Genomic DNA, 20,478 nt, shown 5'->3' on the forward strand with positions numbered 1-20,478 from the left:
CCCTCCTGTCGTTTCATGTTCATTCGTTCTGTGTTCCCGCTCCAAAATGACCTCCCCGTTATTGCTGATTATAAATCCATAATAATACATATATTATCACCTAATGTTGTGTTAGGTATTTTTATCAACTTAACCTGTCTAGGATCAGCGTGGCGCTAGCGGCACACCCCCCCCCCCCCCACTGAAAAACCAGTGCCGCGAAATTCAAAAAAAATATTTTTTTTAAATATTTAACTTTCACACATTAAAGTCCAATACAGCTAATGAAAGACACAGATCTTATGAATCCAGTCAACATTTCCGATTTTTAAAATGTTTTACAGGGAAGACACAATATGTAAAGATGTACATCTATTACCTAAAAACACATTAGCATATTCCACCATCTTTTATTTGTCCACCAACACCAGTAGCCATCACCAATTCGGCTAAACTAAGATATTTATAGCCCCTAACCAACAAAAAAACTCATTAGATGACAGTCTGATAACATATTTATGGTATGGGATAGGTTTTGTTAGAAAAAAGTGCATATTTCAGGTATATGGCATAGTTTACAATTGCACCCACCATCACAAATGGACTAGAATAATTACAATGAGCAACGTGTTTACCTAACTACTAATCATCAAACATTTCGTAAAAATACACAGCATACACGAATCGAAAGACACAGATCCTGTGAATACAGACAATATTTCAGATTTTCTAAGTGTCTTACAGCGAAAACACAATAAATCGTTATATTAGCTTAGCACATAGCAATTAGCAGCCCAGCATTGATTCTAGCCAAAGTGAGCGATAAAAGTCAACATCGCCAAAAGATATTAATTTTTTCACTAACCTTCTCAGAATTCTTCCGATGACACTCCTGTAACATCACATTACAACATGCATATACAGTTTGATCGAAAATGTTTATATTTAGCCACCAAAATCATGGTTAGACAATGTGAAATGTAACTCGGCTGGTCAGAATTTGTCCTTGCGCCACTTAGACAGTGATCTACTCTTATACATAAATACTCATAAACGTGACTAAAAAATATAGGGTGGACAGGGATTGATAGACAATTTAATTCTTAATACAATTGCGTTATTACATTTTTTAATTTATCCTTACTTTTCAATACAGTTTGCGCCAAGCGAAGCTACGTCAAAAAACATGGCGTCCTAAGCCACTAAAATGTTTCGACAGAAACACGATTTATCATAATAAAAATGTCCTACCTTGAGCTGTTCTTCCATCAGTATCTTGGGCAAAGGATCCTTTCTTGGGAGAAATCGTCTTTTGGTGGAAAGCTGTCCTCTTGCCATGTGGAAATGTCAACTACGTTCGGGATGAACTGAAAAGCGTGTCCAACTTTTCACATCGTTGCAAAAATAAATGTCACAAAATCGCACTAAACGGATATAAATTGCTATAAAACGCTTTAAATTAACTACTTTGTGATGTTTGTAACTCCTATAACGAGTGAAAAGATGACCGGAGAAATATAACAGGCTAAACTAATGCTTGGAACAGGAGAGGGTCGGTGTCTTCCACGCGCGTTACGCAGCAAGAAAAGACTTGCTAGCTAAAGGTTTTTTTCATTTGTAGGGCCTGTGAACGAGCAATCGAGCCCGTTGGAATCGTCATCACGTAAAGGCATCCAGGGGAAGACGTAAGAAGTGTCCGTATAGTCATAGCAACGACAGTGCCCGTTTAAATGACTTCAGAAAAGTGGCCAACGTTTCTCAAATCTGACTCCATGTCAGGGAAATTGCTGTAGAATGGGCTCTGTTCCACTTAGAGACAAAATTTCAACTCCTATAGAAACTATAGACTGTTTTCTATCCAATAATAATAATAATATGCATATTGTACGATCAAGGATTTTGTGGGAAGCCGTTTAAAAAATTAGCCACATTAGCATAAATAGTCTAAACAGCGCCCCCATCCCCAACAGGTTAAGTTCTTGTGAAAGTTTTGAACTTCTATTTGCTATTTATGGCCTGTGGGCCTCATTGACCTGAGCTCATACAACTCGTTTTTAAGTGAAAAATAGCATAATGTATGGATTATTTTGACTATAACAAATACTCAGATGAAACATATTGTGCGATTTATCACAAACTACTTTGTGTCAAAGTTTAACAAGGACTCTCTCCACCACACCAGTGTCATGATCAAAGATATGATCAAGAGCCTCACATACAGTAAATCATTTGGTTATTGTGCTGCCACAGAATGAATTGTGAGCAAGGCCTCAAAAAAGCTTTATATACCAGAGCTGCGAGAAAAGTTGTGATTGTTTGTGAGAATTTGTGTGTTTGTTTGTGAGAATGCCAACAGGTGTTCCCATGGGGGAAAGATTGTATTGGGGAAAGGTTCCCGTGGGGGTTGCCATGGAAGACAAGAAGGGGAATAAGGTGTTTGTGTGCTCAAACACACATGCATGTTGATGAATGGGCATGTAGCCTCATCCATTCATTTCTAATGACCGGCCATTTTTGACCAGGAACACCACAGGTGTACAAAAGTGAAATAAAACACCCAAAACTTTATGAAAATCATCAAAATGTATTTTGTGCGTTCAGATGCCCTGTGTGGAATAAGTCATGGAACCTTATAACAATCAGATTATATGAACTACATTTTTCAGAGAGAAAACTTGTAAGTCGGTCCAATTCGACCACAACACAGCAGGAGGGTTAAATGATTTTTCATCTGATTGTCAAACACATCATGACTGGTTGTGTTCATGCCGCATTAAAAGCATCCATAAGGCTAGGGGAAGCTTTCCCTAAAGTATATTGAATTAAATTGCCAAAATTATATAGCCTAATTAGCTTACTCCTGTCTATACAGAAATACAATAAATACTTCAAAATAGGCTACTACACCATAAAGCATGATTGGCCACAGAAGATCATTAGCTTCTTAAAACAACATTTGCTTTAAATGTCATAGCATACAGTCAGAAGGGCCCACAATTTGGGCAGCGCGTGTGGCAAATACCAAATAGATGATTGTTCTGTTGCGACAGTTTGTGAAAAGCAGAGAGACATATCACAATATCAAAAATGCAATCACGGAAACAGTTTGGAAAGCAAATGTCTATTATAAAGAGATGACAATGAAAAGACTCCAATCTGTCTTTTAGTTATCAAAATTCTCAACATAATTGAGCGAACAGTAAGTAGCCTATCTTATTGGCACCAGTGGAGAACATCGGCCATATCTCAGGTGAGTGTGCATATTCACTGTCTTTATCATTCGGTCAGTGCCACTTTTGTTCATTTTTGGACAATGTTAAAAGGTATTGTTAAAAGTTAAAAATGATACGACAAATCTTTACTAGGCCCGCAGAGATCCTATCTAATATGAATTGTGATTCTATGGTTAAAAAAATTCAAATAGTGCATTCGGAGAGTATTCAGACTTTAGCCAATTTTTACATTTCTTCTGAAATATCACACATAAGTATTGAGACCCTTTACTCAGTGCATTGTTAAACACCTTTGGCAGTGATTACAGCCTGGAGTCTTCTTGGGTATGACGCTACAAGTTTGGCACACCTGTATTTGGGGAGTTTCTCCCACTCTTCTCTGCAGATCCTCTCAAGCTCTGTCAGGTTGGATGGGGAGCGTCGCTGCCCCGCTATTTTCAGATCTCTCCAGAGATGTCTGATTGGGTTCAAGTCCGGGCTCTGGTTGGGCCACTTCACAAACTTGTTCAGAAGCTACTCCTGTGTTGGCTGTGTGCTTAGGGTCATTGTCCTGTTGGAAGGTGAACCTTTGCCCCAGTCTGAGGTCTTGAGTGTTCTGGAGCAGGTTTTCATCAAGGATCTGTACTTTGCTCCGTTCATCTTTCCTTCAATCCTGACTAGTCTCACAGTCCCTGCCTCTGAAAAACATCCACACAGCATGATGCTGCCATCACCATGCTTCACCGTAGGGATGGTGCCAGGTTTCCTCCAAACGTGATGCTTGGCATTCAGGCCAAAGAGTTGAATCTTGGTTTCATCAGACCAGAGAACCTTGTTTGTCATGGTCTAAGAGTCCCATAGGTGCCATTTGGGAAACTCCAAGCGGGCTGTCATATGCCTTTTACTGAGGAGTGGCTTCCGTCTGGCCACTCTACCATAAAGGCCTGATTGGTGGAGTGCTGCAGAGATGGTTGTCCTTCTGGAAGGTTCTCCAATCTCCACAGAGGAACTTTAGTGCTCTGTCAGAGTGACAATCGGGTTCTTGGTCACCTCCCTGACCAAGACCCTTCTCCCCCGATTACTCAGTTTGGCTGGGCAGCCAGCCCTAGGAAGGGTCTTGGTGGTTTCTAACTTCTTCCATTTTTGAATGATGGAGGCCACTGTGTTCTTGGTACCCTTCCCTAGATCCTTCCCGACACAATCCTGTCTCAAACCTCTATTGACAATTCCTTCGACCTCATGGCTTGGTTTTTGCTTTGACATGCGCTGTCAACTGTGGGACCTTATATAGACAGGTGTGTGCCTTTCTAAATCATGTCCAATCAATTGAATTTACCACACGTGTGCTCCAGTCAAGTAAACAGGATGCACCAGCTCAATTTCGAATCTGATAGCAATATGAATTCTCATGTAAATAAGGTATTTCATTTTTTTTATATACTTTTGCAAACAATCCTATTAATTAACCTGTTAAGGCTAGGGGGTGCTGTTGTCACTATTTATGGAAATTGTGTAATTTTTGAAACGGCTTCCTAAAACTTCTTGATCGTACAATATGCATATTATTATTATTATTGGATAGAAAACAGTCTATAGTTTCTATAGCCGTTGAAATTTTGTCTCTAAGTGGAACAGAACTCATTCTACAGCAATTTCCCTGACATGGAGTCAGATTTCACACATTTTGGCCCCTGTTCTGGAGTCAGTTTTAAGGCCACTGTTATTCCTATGAGTATACGGACACTGCTTACGTCTTCCCATGGATGCCTTTACGTGATGACGCTTTGAATGGTATCGATTGCCCAATCACAGCCACTATAAATGAAAAAATCCTGTAGGTAGGAACTCTTTTCTAGGTGCGTCATGCGCGCGGAGGATACCGACCTACTGTTTTTCCAAGCATTAGTGTAGCCAGTTATATTTCTCCGGTCACATTTTTACTCGTTATAGGAGTTAAAAACATCATAAGGTAGTTAATTTAAAGCGTTTTATAGCAATTTATATCCGTTTAGTGCGATTTTGGGACATTTATTTCTGAGCAACTGTGAATCTCTGGGCACCGTTCCAGTTCATGCCGAACGCAATGTGCATTTCTGCATGGCAAGAGGACAGCTTTCGACCAAAAGACGATTAGACCCAAGAAAGGATTCTTTGACCAAGATTCTGATGGAAGAACAGCTCAAAGTAGGAACAATTTATTATGATAAATCGTGTTTCTGTCGAAAAATGTTAGTGGCTTAGGACGCCATTTTTTTTGACTTAGCTTCGCTTGGCGCAAACTGTATTGAAAAGTAAGGATAATTTAAAAAATGTAATTCCGCGATTGTATTAAGAATTAAATTGTCTATCAATCGCTGTCCACCCTATATTTTTTAGTCACGTTTATGAGTATTTATGTATACGACTAGATCACTGTCTAATATGGCGCACGACATTTTCTGACCAGCTGGGCTACTTTTCTCATTGTCTAACCATGATTTTGGTGGCTAAATATGCAAATTTTCGAACAAACTGTATATGTATGTTGTAATGTGATGTTACAGGAGTGTCATCTGAAGAATTCTGAGAAGGTTAGTGAAAAAATGTATATATTTTGGCGATGTTTACGTTATCGCTCTCTTTGGCTAGAATCAATGCTGGGGTAATGTTTGCACATGTGCTATGCTAATATAACGATTTATTGTGTTTTCGCTGTAAGACACTTAGAAAATCTGAAATATTGTCTGTATTCACAGGATCTGTGTCTTTCGATTAGTGTATGCACGTTGCTCATCGTAATTATTCTAGTCCATTTGTGACGGTGGGTGCAATTGTAAACTATGACATCTACCTGAAATATGCACATTTTTCTAACAAAACCTATCCTATACCATAAATATGTTATCAGACTGTCATCTGAGGAGGTTTTTTCTTGGTTAGTGGCTATCAATTTCTTAGTTTAGCCGAATTGGTGATAGCTACTGGTGTTGGTCGACAAAGAAAATATGGTGGATTATGCTAATGTGTTTAGCTAATAGATTTACATCTTTACATATTGTGTCTTCCCTGTAAAACATTTTAAAAATCGGACATGTTGGCTGGATTGACAAGATCTGTGTCTTTCATTAGCTGTATTGGACTTTAATGTGTGAAAGTTAAATATTAAAAAAAAAAATAATAATTGAATTTCGCGGCTCTGCCTTTTCAGTGGGGGTGGGGGGGGGGGGTGCCGCTAGCGGCACCCCAGTCCTAGACAGGGTTTTCACTTTGTCATTATGGGGTATTGTGTGTAGATTGCTAAGGAACATGTTGTTACGTCTGCTTCCAACTCACACTCTCAAACACGTAGATCCCCTGAATGCAGCTCACTTTCCAGACCACTTTCCATCTCACACTCTCAAACACCTAGATCCCCTGAACACAGCTCACTCTCCAGATCCCAATCACCTGAATTCTGATTACCTGTTCACACACTTGTATGTCATTATCACACACTATTTAGTTCAGTTCTTTGCACCTCCATCATTGTGAGGTATTGTTTGTTTTGTGACATGTCTTTCGGAGCGCTGTGTTTACTGTAATTTGTTCCTCCAGTGTATGATAGTTTTTGCCTGCCTCACTAATGATGCCTTTTACCTATTCCCTGCCTGTACTTTAGCCTATTAGATTTCCTGTTATCAACCTATTGCCTGCTCTCCCGGACGATGTTACTAGTCTTTTTCCTTCCTGTACTGTTGCCTTTTTGGACCCCCTGTGTATGACCTTCTGCCTTCCCCTGGACCCAGCTACCTGCCTCCTCCTGTGGTTCTTTACAATAAACACCTGCTGCGCCCTGCACTTGAAACCAGCCCTCTGTCTCCCATCGTGTTCATTACAGAATACTTCACCAGCTGCAGCTACATCTAGCCAGACAGGAGGAACGAATCGATGAACTCTGCGACGTCCTTCACCAGACCATTCCTGCTTCACCGATATCAGGTTCCACAGCCTCCTCTTGTTCATCTCCCCCAAAATCCATGCCTAATAAATGACGGCTCCCCAGGGAAATGTCAAGGACTTCTCATGAAGACCATCACTCTGCTGACTTCACCTCTGAAAAAGACAGGGTGGACTTCGTCATCTCCCTACTCACAGGCAAAGCTCTGGATTGGGTCACAGCCCTGTGGTCCGCTCAAAGTTCTGATCTGTCCACTGAATCACGTTTCCACGCCTTCTTCAAGGAGGAGTTGGACCATTCAGTTTCAGGTCGTCACGCCGGGGACCTTTTTATGTGAGCTTCGACAGGGCCATCGCTCCACCACTGAGTATGGCCTGGAGTTCCACACCATGGCTGCCGGCAATAAATCAGTAAATCAGCTCACCTCAGTCTACTGGAGGGGTCTTAAATCGGTAGTTACAGACCAAACTGGCATGCAGAGGAGATTTACTGGACCTAAACCAATACATCCGGATGTCCATATCCATTGGCAATCTACTGGTGGACCGCAGACATCGTCGCCCATGGCCTGCGAGTGTTCCACGCCCTTCTCTCGTCCACCACAGTCTAAGAGCCCCGAACCCATGCAACTCGGCCACACCCCTTTCACGCCTGCCACGAGACATTGGAGGTTATGTGAACCTGTGCCTTTATTGTGGAGAGTAACCTCCTACTCAATAGCTGTCCGATTCCTCCCCACCCACCCCCCCCCCCCCACAAAGAGGTGACCACAACCCCTACACATTTGCCCGGGTAAGCAACTCTATGTTTTCGAATATTTCCAAAAGGCAGTTTGGTGTCCCGGCTCTTCTTTCTGTTAATGGGGTCACTCAGATTGTGGACGGACTAGTGGACCCAGGGGCCGCAGGTAATTTCATTGACGAACAATTGGCACAACAGTTAAGAGTCAAACTAATCCCTATTAATCCTCCCCTTAGGATTAATGCGCTGGACAGACAACCTCTCGGACCTGGTCTTGTGACTCGCATGACTGAAAGTATCACCCTTCAGATTGGCCTCCTTCACTCTGAGGTCATTCAGTTAATGGTGTTGTCTTCGCCTAAAGAACCCCTCATCCTCGGTCACCCTTGGCTAAGCCCTCACAACCCTGCCATCTCCTGGCGGCAAGGGGAACTGCTGTCATGTTCTCCCACCTGTTTTAAGAACTGCTTCAATCTACCCTTTCGAGCCACCTCTATAGAAGGATCTGAGTCTGCCATTCCAACCCACATCCCACCTGTATATGCCCAGTTCCAGAGTGTCTTCAGCAAGAAAAAGGCGTCCCTTCTGCCCCTCATCGCCCGGAGGACTGCGCGATTGACCTCCTTCCTGGGGCATCGCCCCCTAAGGATCGGCTCTACCCCTTGTCCTTTCCAGAGAATGAGGCTATGGACACCTATATAGAAGAGGCTCTCTACATGGGATTCATCCGTCCATCCACGTCTCCGGCTGCATCCAGTTTCTATTTTGTGAAAAAGGATGGTAGTCTCCGTCTCTGCATAGATTACCGACCCCTCAATGACCTTACCATCAAGAATCACTTCCCTCTTCCTCTGATTCCGGCCGCACTAGAACAAGTTGGACAGGCTATCATCTACTCCAAACGCGGCCTACGTAGTGCTTACAATCTGGTCCGTATCCGAAGTGGGGGATGAGTGGAAGATGGAGTTCATCACCGCTAGGGGTCACTACGAATACCTGGTTATGCACTACGGTCTCACCAATGCTTCCGCAGTCTTCCAGTCCTTCATGAATGAAGTTTTCCAGGACATGATCAACCAGTTCCTCATCGTGTACATTGACAATATCTTTATCTACTCTCACTCCATTGCAGAACACGCACAGCATGTGTAACAGGTATTCCAACGGCTACAGGACCACCATCTTTATGTCAAGGCTGAGAAGAGCGCCTTTCATGTTACTACTGTAACCTTCCTAGGTTTCACGTTGACACCAGGAGGGGTCAACATGGACGAAGGCAAAGTCACGGCCGTGCTTAACTGGCCCAAACCTACCACTGTAAAGGAATTACAACATTTCCTAGGATTTTCCAACTACTACTGCCAGTTCATCTGAAACTGCAGCAGCACAACCTCTCCTCTCTCAGCGTTCACCAGTCATAAAACCCGTACCTTCCAATGGACCGACACCACCCTACTGTATTTGAGACCTTGAAACACCTCTTCACCTCTGCACCCATCCTTAGGCAGCCAGATCCTACCCTTCCTTTTGTTCTGGAGGTTGATGCATCTGAGGTTGGCGTAGGAGTGGTTCTCTCTCAGCGGTTAGGGACACCTCCCAAATTACACCCATGTGGCTTCTTTTCCAAGAAACTGTCACCCGCTGAGAGGAACTATGATGTTGGGAACCAAGAGCCCCTCGCCATTATGCTGACTATCGAAGAGTGGCGCCACTAGATAGAGCGAGCTCATCACCCATTCCGTGTCCTTACCGACCACTGCAATTTGAAGTGCTAAGAGGCTCAACCCCAGACAAGCTCGCTGGGCACTCTTCTTCACCCGGTTCCAATTCACCGTCCACTATCTGCCTGGCAGGAAAAATGTGAAGGCTGATTCCTTATCTATTTGACTCCCCTTCCTCTAACCCAGCTCCAGAGCCCAGAGGTCTGTCTTGTGTCGTGGGGCCCATACAGTGGGAAATCCAATCAGCTGTCCAAGAGGCCCTACGCCACGACCCAGCATCTCCCGACACCCCTGCAGGCAAGACCTACTTTCCGGCGTCAGTCAGACCCCAACTAATGCAGTGGTGCCATACCTCGCTGAGTTCTGGCCATCCCGGGATCACCTGGACCACGGCGCTACTGACACATAAGTTCTGGTGGTCATCCCTAACAGACATCCGAGATTACATTCTTTCCTGTCCCGTCTGTGCATGGGCAAAGTGCACTCGCCAACTACCTACCGGTAAGCTCAAGCCTTTCCCTACACCACGTAGACCATGGTCCCACGTCGCCATGCATTTCCTCACTGATCTGCCAGACTCTTCAGGCTTCACTACTGTTTTAGTGGTAGTGGACCGGTTCTCCAAGATGTGCCGAGTCATCCCCCTTCTGCATCTACCTAATGCCATGGAAATGGCCGAGTGCATGTTCAAACAGGTGTTTTGTCTGTATGGGATCCCGGAAGACATCGTTTCGGATCGGGGACCCCAGTTCGTCTCCAGGGTGTGGCAAGCCTTCTGCGACCGAGAAGGGGTCTCCATCAGCCTATCCTCCGGGTACCATCCCCAAACCAATGGGCAGACGGAACGCCTGAATCAGGAAATAGGGAAGTACCTTCGCCAACACTGCACCCACCAACCACACGAGTGGAGTCCTTATCTAGCCTGGGCCGAATACGCACAGAACTCCCTGGTGCATTCCCCACTCCATCTCACTCCTTTTCAGTGTGTCCTCGACCTAGCCATGATTCTGGCTTTCCACCGTAACCGTCCTGACCGCCCACGTCCCCAGGGGAGGCCCCCTGCTCAGCTTCCTAGGCCATATTGCAAACGGTCTGCATGTTTAGGAATATTTCTTTTATGTACAGGCTTCCTTTTCACTCTGTCATTTAGGTTAATATTGTGGAGTAACTACAATTACTAAACAACTATTAAACTCTAACTGTTTTAAAGTCACCATTGGCCTCATGGTGAAACCCCTGAGCTAGGAGTTAGGAAAGACAGCTGTATCTTTGTAGTGAGTTGGTGTATTGATACACCATCCAAAGTGTAATTAATAACTTCATGATCAAAGGGATATTTAATGTATTTTTTTACCCATCTACCAATAGGTGCCTGTCTTTGCAAGGCTTTGGAAAACTTCTCTGGTCTTTGTGGAGGGACCTTACAGATAATTATATGGGTGGGCTACAGAGAAGGAGTCATTCAAAATGACACTTATGTGACTTGTTAAGCACATTTTTACTCCTGAACTTATTTAGGTTTGCCATAACCAAGGGGTTGAACACTTGACTCAATTTTCAGGTTTCAATTTTCAGGTTTTTTCTAAACATTTCTAGAAACATAATTCCACTTTGACATTATGGGGTATTATATGTAAGCCAGTGACACAATCTAAATGTAATCAATGTTATATGTAATTCAGGCTGTAACACAACAAAATGTAGAAAAGGGGTGTAAAAACTTTCCGAAGTCACTGTATAAGGAGTATAATGACACCAAGATATTGTCTGTATCATTTGCGGTCACAGATCATAGGGTCTTACAAGCAACAAGATCTCACATTTTCCTTTCGGAATCTACTATTATTATGGATGATCTAATCTCTATTATGGATGAACGTCTATTTTGACATATTCATTCTGCGTGGTTACAGGGTTAATTCTGTGTGGTTACAGGGTTAAAACAGAAACAGCTGAAAGATGAACAGTTTAAGCATTCATTCCGAGTGATTAAGGTTAAGGCTATGGTTTAGGGAGGGCGCTTGGTGCTTCCATCAACTGCCATCAACTATTCTCACGGCTTGCTAGAGCATTGTGAACTGCGGCGGTGCAGTGGTCTAAGCAGTACTCTCCGGCTCGAGCATCCACGTTGGCTTTTTTCTGTGAGTGCTGAGGAAGGCATATATCGACATTCTCACGACCTTTTCAACCACTTTAAATCGAAGTCTATTTGTAGTGATCAGGCTGTTGACAAGAGGTATGTATAGGGCTAAAAAGGGCCTAAAATGGCCGCTTCATCATGATTTTCTCCAAAATGGTTTGTGATACAAATGTAAAAAGTGTTAGCTGTTGATGTTTACTCTTCAATAACACAGACCCCAAAGCAAATCAGGGGGAGGAAAATAGGTTTATTCAAAAAGAACAAATCATGATTGGAAGTAGATGGTCATTCTCTCCTGTCCTCAGTGATGCTCTCCTGAGACTCTCTCCTGTGATTCTCTCCACAGAACAAAGGAACGGGATGTAGTTTATAACCCAGCCCTAGCCTGTGGTTGACCAATTAGAATTCCTTGCAATAAAACTGAGCCAATGGCCAAATAACAAGTATCCTATTTCAGGTTGGACCAATGAGAACGTGCCACACGTAGCTATAAGTTCAAGACTGACATTCCTAACAGATGTTGAACTGAAAACCAACTATTTCCATTGATAATTCCCTATTACAGAAAAAAACATTATTTCCATTGATCGTTACTACTCTATTGACTTCTCGTCCTCTGTCTCTGCGTTGTGTATTTATCTTCAAAATATTCTTATAAAAGCATATTCAACATCGTTCCTCCCAATGACGTTTCTACGTGAGAAATGCCAGAACAATCTGAGTTACCCAAAATGCTGTATTTCCAGGCCTTCCTGGCATCCATAAACACCTGATATTGAAACTGAAGTCAAAAAGGCAAATAACCATGCAGTAAGTACTCATGTGAAATGAAAGGAAATGAAGAGTACAGAGTAGCTATTAATTCATAGATGTCACAGAAGTAACTGCTGCATTGTAATTTGCTGTATTTTTGCCCCTGAAAGAGAGCTCTCTTCACTAGCAATGCAGTGAGGGGGAACTTGTGCGACTTGCCATGAAGTTAGTGCAGTCCTTTTGTGGTCTACTACCGTTAATCCATGTCTATGAACAAGTGTGACAATAAGCTCTCTGTCTGAACTGCAATCCTCTTAGGCAAGGCTTTGTGGGTAAACTCGCCTCATGCAAATTCTAAACCCCATTTAGCTTTGAGGGACTAGTCAGCTGCATTGAGATTGATGGTCGAGTGACTACTTGATTTAATAGGGTTATTTCACTGCTTCCGGGGGAAAGTAAACAACAAAGTTAATGCAAGACATTCGTCACTGACGTCCTCAATCTATCCTCTGCTCTACGAGGGAAAGGAAGCAAAAGTTTTCTTTTTGCTTTCAGAATGTTTCAGTCTGACTGTCACTTTATTTTTTGTTAACTTCAGACGTTTGGGAGACTTTGCAGTTTTTTATTATTGAGAAAATGTCTGTATTTTGTTAAACGATAGGAGTCAATTTAAATAAAGGTATTGGTTTGTGGTTTGGGAAAAATAGCCAATTCAGATTGTTTTGATATTGTGGATTCAGGCCTTGTTGCTCAAACTATTTCTGCTTTTGATATCTTCCCTAAAGTAAGAAGGAAATAGCTAACTAAATTGGAAGAAAGAAAACAAAGTGCAAAGAGTTATAAAGTGTATTTTGTGTGTAGAAATGATTGCGGTAAATTAGAGTGTATGGATTTTTTAAAACTCTATTAGAGATAAATGCTGTGGAGAGAAAGTGCTGTGCAATTTTCCATTACGGGGTGAAAAATGACAATCCTTGTTTATCTTTTTCCATGCCGTCAGCTTACTCCCAACTTTGCTGCAGGGGATTACTGTGACTCTGTGGGTATGGGACTGTCACTGACGTTTCTCTTTCCGTGAGACAACACAACACTATGTGACACAGGTGATCTGAGACTAGCTGTAACACATTTCACAAACTAGTAGCTATGGTCAAAATGATTAACACAACTTACAAATACATGTTTTTATTACTCTCCATTTACTGTAAATATGATCAATTCAGAATTATACACCCCACACACATAAACATATAGACCGTCCACATAAAAGCACTCACACACACACATATCCCCAGCTGCCCAAACCGCCTGTCTCTCTCCAAGCCTGCTCAGCACAGCCAGCGTTCTCCAGGAAGTAGAGCTGAGATTACCTAAAGCTGATTGGCCAGCTCCTTAATGTGTGAGACCTTCCAGCGGACGGCTTAGGCTGTCATTACACCAGCCTGATCAACACAGAGCTCCTCACACAGACAGATGCCATTTTGGAGAGAGTCAATCGAGGGATAGAGGGAAGGATGGATGGTGGTAGCAGCTTAGGTGTGGAGGGACCTCACATGCAGGGTTAAAGAAGCAGCATAAATCCATCCACTATGTCATTGTGTTCACCAGTGTATTTGAGTGGACAGACTGTAGGTCTGATATGCAGTATAATGGGTGAGCTAGGTTCATACTGGATATACTGTTGTACACAACGGTGTAGCCATCAAATGTGTTAAGATAGAGAGATTTAGTAATATAGATACTTGAATGTGAGTGGTCAAACTAGGCTGTCATGCGAAATATCTGCTTCTCCTCTTCTCTCTTTCCCCCCACCATCACACACACACCACCCGGTCAACCTGTTGGCTCAGAGTCTACGCCGTTCATCCAGCCTGTGACTGACAATCGATTGCTGTGATAGCTGTGCCGTGGAGCCAGTTTGGGTTGTGATTGATACGGCCTATCAGCTCCATGCATCTGGACACTGGCTCTGCTGGAAATGGGCCGTGACGGACAGAACATGGGCCTTCAAAACACAACCCCTCCCCAGCTGCTCACATTGATCCCATCCACCCTGGACTTCAGTTTGACTTCTAAATCTTCCTTCACTCTGGCTGGGCGACAGTAAACACCTCCACCAACTCACTCAGTACAAAGGAGATTTGACATGTATTTTGCAGTGCAGGCAAGTGAAGGGAAGCTGGATCATTGTAATGGGTGGAATGGATTAAGGTATCAAACGTGATTTAATGTGACAGCAGCCTCCACTGGTCTGTTGTCTGTCTTGTCCATGTTATCTACAGTACAGTACCTTGACACTTTCATCAATGTCTTTTATTTAATTCAGTTTATCTCCTGCCTTTCTCTCATTAGACTGCCTGTCTGGAGTTTTTATATTGTTTGTATATTGTATATGGATCTACTGAGGCACATTACCAGATGTCTAAACTGCTGCAATACTATTTCCCACAGCTTGTCACTCGAGCACTCATCTTGGGGACTGTCTGTGTTTATTGGCTTTCATTCCCTCCCTCCTAACCTTCCTCCTTTCCTCCCTCCTAACCTCCCTCCTTTCCTCCGCCTTTTCGCCCACGTCTTTCAATGACAAGGTGGAGTTATGTTCAAACAGCTTTCTAGCGCCCCCTTGCTTTACCAAACATACAGTGCAGAAGATTAAGCTCTGTGCGTGTGTGTGTGTGTGTGTGTGTGTGTGTGTGTGTGTGTGTGTGTGTGTGTGTGTGTGTGTGTGTGTGTGTGTGTGTGTGTGTGTGTGTGTGTGTGTGTGTGTGTGTGTGTGTGTGTGTGTGTGTGCGTGCGTGCGTGCGTGCATACATTTATGTGTGTCTCCCAGACTCTTCCGGAGGAGAAGGGGGTCTCGTTGTGGTTGCACAAAGACAGAGCTTTGAAGTGGGTGATACTGGCAGAGCTCTCTCTCCCTCTGTGTGTGTGTGCCAGGGAGACGGGGTAGCCTCATGCCCTCTGATCTCTTCAAAGTACCATATCTCCCTACCGTTACTCTCTACCGTTACTCTCTACCTCACGCTCTCTCCTTTTCTCTTCCTGTCGTTTTCTCTCTTGGTCTCTCTCTCTCTTTCTGTTTCTCTTTTGTTCACTCTCTTTTACTCAATCTCTCATTCTCAATTACCCGCTCTCTTTGTCTTTGCTTGTCCTCTACTCTGTCCCATTCATTTTATCCACTGTATTCCCCATTTTTATCAACAATTCTCCCCATTTCTTGTCCCCTATTTCTCCCCAAAACGTTTTGTCCTCTCATTCCATCTGTTCATCTGTGCCTCTCTCTCTTCTCTACCCCCTCCTTCCTGGCGCCATTCCAACCTGTCTGGATCAGGACATCGTTCAGATGGGTATAAAATCACCAATCTGACGGAAGCCTGGGGTCTTTTCATGAGCAGAGGTCTGCAGCGTAGTCATCCCCCTATCAAACTTCATACTCTTTCCTCCTCTCCCCCCTCCACCTCTCTAAGATCAGAATGAATGGTCGGTTGGTTGAAAATCCAGCACTTGCAGAAAGAGGAAATGAAGAACATATGTATAATTATTTAACTACATGTACCGTACATGTGAGCAGTAGCAGTAGAAGTAATGCTGTCTGTTAGTTTACTCCAATCAGTGTAGGGATGGTAGGGTGGGGTGCAGATAGATTGTGGGTTCTATCAAGTGAATGGTTTGCATCATATTCCTTGATACCCCCCCACGCCATATTGACGTCATATTAGCTATCATCAAAGTCAACATAGATAGAACTAACGCGTTAGGAAACCCGGTAGATTCATGCAGTACAGTGTACAGAAAGTAGTTTAGCAATTACACCGGCGGCCCCTGGTGGCAATAAATTAATACAACCAAAAGCTTACCTTGACTTGGAAGAGTTCCATTGTTGGACAGACATAGCCAGCTAGCTAACATAGCATCCCACTCTGTTTGAGCCGGGTGTTTGAGTATGCTAAACTAGCTAGCTGCATTCACTAGCTAAGTAAGTGAAAGTGAAAAGAATACAACAAAATATAGCTAGCTCTCGCTCTCTCTCTTGCTTCTCCTTAATTTTTAAAGAAATGAATTTGCTCAAAACTGTTCAACTACTCACCACATTTTATGCACTGCAGTGCCAGTTAGCTGTAGCTTATGCTTTAATTACTAGATTCATTCTCTGATTCTTTGATTGGGTAAATGACATGTCAGTTCATGCTGCAAGAGCTCTGATAGGTTGGAGAACGTCCTCCGGAAGTTGTCATAATTACTTTCTAGTCAAGTGAAGTCAATATACCCAGAGGAGGACGGAAACTGTATGTCCTCCGGCTACACCATGGTGCTAACCCAGAGAGTGCTGTTGAGGCTATTGTAGACCTTTATTGCACAACATTGTTTTTTCATCAATTATTTGGTGACGTGAATATAATTAGTATAGATACAGTATATCTCAAAATTATCACTTTTTTAATGTTTCACAGTTTTAAAAAAATGTAATTCACTGAGTAGGAAGGTCCTCCCCTTCCTCCTTCAAGGAGCTTCCACTGGTCCTGAACCTCCATATTTGTAACATTTCTACCAATATTGCCCTAAAAATAAATACTTTACCCGAGAGTATAATGATATACAAGCTGGTCTGAGTTTTACATTTTCAATTTCCTAGCTTTGTGTGTTGCAAGAACTTGGTATAATGTAAAGCTGTTGGTTGCCCTTGCTTACCTCTCTTACACTAGGATCTATCTTGACAAAAAAGAGAGAGGTCTGTCTAATTCAGACAATGTGAATGAGAGTTGAATGAAAAATATAACACCACAGTGGTGTATTTTTTTATATATATTTTTCAACTTCAGTTGTATGGGTCTTTTCTCTTCTAGACTCTTACCCAAACAGGCATGCCTGGCTCTGGGCAGTCAAAGCCAAGGGCCATCAGGAACTCTGCCCCCATTTCACAGGCTGTGGCCTCTCTCAATCCATCTCCTCTCTCTTTCTTTCTTTCTCCCCCCTCTCTTTCTCCCTCCCTCTTTCCCTCTCTCTTTGAAATAAGGTGGTGTGAGTTTTAATCGGAGATTGGCTGGTCAGGTCCTGAGTAGCAGTAGATAGAGAGAAGAGAAAGAAAGAGTGAGGAGAGAGATTGCTGGAGAGAGATCTGCTTTGGTGATTAGCCCTCTCTGACATGACCGCCAGACCCCTCCAATGGACGTATTTGGAAAGGTAGTGATGGACTCACTGAAGATGAGAGGAGAAGTGGAGAAAGAGGAACTGAGTGACAGACAGCTTGGAAGAATGGACTCCATAGTGTCAGGTGTGAGGCAGAGGTAGTTGGAGGAAGTAGCCATTGTTTGCCCTGTGGGTGTTGTTTGCCCTGTGGGTGCAATACAAAGCCGATCTCAGCAATAGTTCTATGTGAGTCACCCCAGATGTCTATTAATTTACAACTTAAATTATGACATGGAACAATAACGATTGAATAGTTCAACATAACATACACTACCATTCAAAAGTTTGGGGTCACTTAGAAATGTCCTTGTTTTTGAAAGAAAAGCACATTTTTGGACCATTAAAATAACATCAAATTGAATCTACATAGGCATACAAAGGCCCATTATCAGCAACCGTCACTCCTCGGTTCCAATGGCACGTTGTGTTAGCTAATCCAAGTTTATCATTTTAAAAGGCTAATTGATCATTAGAAAACCCTTCTGCAATTATGTTAGCACAACTGAAAACTGTTGTTCTGATTAAAGAAGCAATAAAACTGGCCTTCTTTAGACTAGTTGAGTATCTGGAGCATCAGCATTTGTGGGTTTGATTACAGGCTCAAAATAGCCAGAAACAAATAACTTTCTTCTGAAACTTGACAGTCTATTCTTGTTCTGAGAAATGAAGGCTATTCCATTTCAGAAATTGCCAAGAAACTGAAGATCTCATACAACGCTGTGTACTACTCCCTTCACAGAACAGCGAAAACTGGCTCTTACCAGAATAGAAAGAGGAGTGGGAGGCCCCAGTGCACAACTGAACAAGAGGACAAGTACATTAGAGTGTCTAGTTTGAGAAACAGACGCCTTACAAGTCCTCAACTGGCAGCTTCATTAAATAGTACCCGCAAAACACCAGTCTCAACGTCAACAGTGAAGAGGCGACTCTGGTATGCTGGCCTTCTAGGCAGAGTTGCAAAGAAATAGCCATATCTCAGACTGGCCAATAAAAATAAAAGATTATGATGGGCTAAAGAACACAGACACTGGACAGAGGAACTCTGCCTAGAAGGCCAGCATCCCGGAGTCGCCTCGTCACTGCTAGCACAACGTGTCATTGTTACACAGGAGTGATGGTTGCTGATAATAGGTCTCTGTACTATGTAGATATTCCATTAAAATCTGCCGTTTCCAGCTACAATAGTAATTTACAACATTAACAATGTCTACGCTGTATTTCTGAGCAATTTTATGTTATTTTAATGGACAAAAAATGTGCTTTTCTTTCAAAAACAAGGACATTTCTAAGTGACCCTAATCTTTTGAACGGTAGTGTAAGTACAATACAGCACAGACGGCACAATGCATGGTATTTTCTCAGCACAACATACAGTATAACCCTGAAATCATCTTAGAAGTTGTATAGTTAGACACATAACAAACATCTAAAGCACCATTCTCTATATTCTCTTCAGCCCAACGTATTGTGTACTGCATGACCCTTAGATCATCTTAGCTACATGCTGTAATTAACAGATGAGTCTCCTGTTGGCCAACTCCTTAGGATCATTTGAGATAAAAGTGATGCACTGTGGCCTTTTGCGGTTCTACTTTATGCCCGTCACAGGGGGCTGCTGATTAATGAACCAGTTGGATCTCCAGCTGGTTGAACTCTGGCCCAGACTTAATTAAAACTCATACACTGACCACCAATCATAAATTACTCCCCTCAATCTTGTGGCACTTCCAGAATAAAAGGTACAAATTGGTTCCTTACCAATTAATACTTTTTTTTAATTAAAAAAGGGAAATAATATAAGCCCAAGGCGGTTAGTAGTGGATGTAAAGGTAAAGGTAAATGTACATGAATATAGACTTGGTTTAGAAAGCTTAGCTTTGTGAGTAGCCTACATTAGCGGTTGTCATCCTATCGTTAGCTTGCCTATATAGCGCTGGTTAATGAATGATGCATTTTGTCTGGTGTGCTTGTGTTTCCCAGGTAGCTGCTGTCATAGTGCTGTGACCTCGCTGCTTCTGCCCCACCTGACCACCTGACCCCTGACCTGTACCAGCTGTCTCAGAACAGGAGGGGCCTGCCCCACACCAACACCTCTACTTTGTCATGGCTGTCCCTCCTTGGTTATGTAGTTAGATATTTGGTGTGCGCAGGTATATGAGTGTGTGTGTGTGGGGGGGGGGGGGGTTAGGGCAGGGGGCGGGGGGATAGCTGGTACTTCTATTACCATCTTCAAGTGAATGGCATGCTAGTCTACTGTGGTTCATTTCTACTGTACCTAACTGTGGTAGCTGTGGCAGCCAACCAGCCAATCATGGAAGAGAAGCTTCAGGTGTGGTGTCACCCAGAGGTTTTGATGTATCCACTTACTTTACCCTGTTTTCCTCTGTCTTTGTTTACTTGTTTTTGTTTTTTAAGCACTGGATCATATTTATCTGATGCTACTAAATCTATGAAGTATGATATTAAAATGATGTGTAGTACTTATGAATATATAAATGATCATTAGACAAAAATGTATCAAATGGTATGATAAAAACCAACAGTACTTTAAAATATGATTTACAGCGTTTTTCATAGTCCTATTGTACTATCATTTTACTCTTGCTATCCTCTCCCTCTCTCTCGCTCATGCAAACACAGGCACACTTGCACACAAACATCTCTATCTGCCATGCTCTTAGTGTAAAGAGTGGAACATGTGACATAAATTACAGGTTTGTTGATCGCCTGAAGCAGTCACCCTCTGGCCAATCAATTGGCAGTAGAGTCAACCACTTTCCCTCCATTCCCTCCAAATGTCTCATCCTGTTACATATTTTCCAGGAAGGCTTA

The 20,478-nt window shown here is 42.8% G+C and overlaps 1 protein-coding gene across 6 annotated transcripts in view; it reads left to right on the top strand.

Annotated features, from left to right (window-relative positions):
• LOC129857337 (t-SNARE domain-containing protein 1-like) overlaps window positions 1–19,822 on the top strand; it is a 179,998-nt gene extending 160,176 nt beyond the window's left edge. For 5 of the 6 annotated variants that reach the window (XM_055925481.1, XM_055925483.1, XM_055925478.1 and 2 more), the window contains one exon: window positions 19,627–19,822. The gene's annotated coding sequence lies outside the window, so the exon portion shown is untranslated. Of the gene's footprint in view, window positions 1–17,473; window positions 17,732–19,626 lie in introns of all 6 variants that reach the window. The other variant, XR_008759896.1, reaches the window with a different exon arrangement.
• Window positions 19,823–20,478: the final 656 nt, after the last annotated feature.

This window comes from Salvelinus fontinalis, chromosome 6 (assembly GCF_029448725.1).
Source record: "Salvelinus fontinalis isolate EN_2023a chromosome 6, ASM2944872v1, whole genome shotgun sequence".
NCBI classification, from domain to species: Eukaryota; Metazoa; Chordata; class Actinopteri; order Salmoniformes; family Salmonidae; genus Salvelinus; species Salvelinus fontinalis.